General features: G+C 48.7%; 1 protein-coding gene across 2 annotated transcripts in view; it reads left to right on the top strand.

Moving 5' to 3' along the window:
- Window positions 1–974, top strand: part of HSPA12A (heat shock protein family A (Hsp70) member 12A) — a 178,650-nt gene that overhangs the window by 510 nt on the left and 177,166 nt on the right. The window lies entirely within an intron of this gene.

Raw genomic sequence — 974 nt, 5'->3', positions numbered from 1 at the left:
GTCGGGGAGCCTCTGTGGGCGGCGGCCCGTTCCGGCCCACTTCCCTGGGAGGATTATGAGAACTCTAGACATCCTTACCAAGCTGTGGGGGGTCCCAGGAATTCATTCATTGGACCGATATTTAACTACCTTCCCCGAGCCGCGCAGTGTGCTGGTTGGGCTTACTGCGCTGTCCTGGAGAGAAAAGCGGGGTGAAATCAGTAGAAGAAAGAAACAGTGTAGGCCGAAAAAATTGGGGGTGAACCTTAAGGACAGGCCTCGGGGTGAGGGTGTTAGCAGGCAGGACTTGAGGAGAAGCAGAAATGGAGGACTGTCATTGGGTCATGTTCCCTCTCTAGAACCTGCATCTCGCCCTTTTAAATTGAGACTGCCTGCTTGGCTTCGTTCCACCTGCCAGGTGCAATTATAGAACTTCTTTAATGTGCGCCCTCTGCTCTAGATACTTCTGCTGCAGGAAAGGGCTGAGATGGACTGGGTGTTCTTGTTCCACTCTTGCCTGTTTGTATTCGTGACCTAAGCAGAGCATTTAAAACATTCATGCTGCACTTTGCTCATCTGGAAAACAATCTTAACTACGCTGCCTGCTTTCACCAGTCAGTTCAAATAAAATGAGAAAATGAGTGAGAAAACACTTTGGAACATAGCTATTTTCAGTAGAGGCAGGTAGGCTGTATAAAAATAATGTGCTTCTATAAATACTGCTGCAGGAACCCGACATGCCTCCTTCTGAACTCCCTCTGCATTTTCTCCAGTTCTCTAATGGAACATTTCACTCTCTGGAGTGTAATAGATCAGCACGGGTCTACCTTAGTCTTGCTGGATGGAAATCCCTCCATGGTAGGAGTGAGGTCTGTGTCATTTTCATGTCCACAGCAGAGCCTGGGGCCTGGCAGGGACATGTTCTCTGCTGAATGACCTTTGCTCAGAATAAGCCAGTGCTGCTGCTACTGTTTCCATTCCACCATTCTTCCTTT

Source organism: Phacochoerus africanus, chromosome 15, assembly GCF_016906955.1.
Source record: "Phacochoerus africanus isolate WHEZ1 chromosome 15, ROS_Pafr_v1, whole genome shotgun sequence".
NCBI classification, from domain to species: Eukaryota; Metazoa; Chordata; class Mammalia; order Artiodactyla; family Suidae; genus Phacochoerus; species Phacochoerus africanus.
This window is presented reverse-complemented; position numbering and strand designations above follow the sequence as displayed.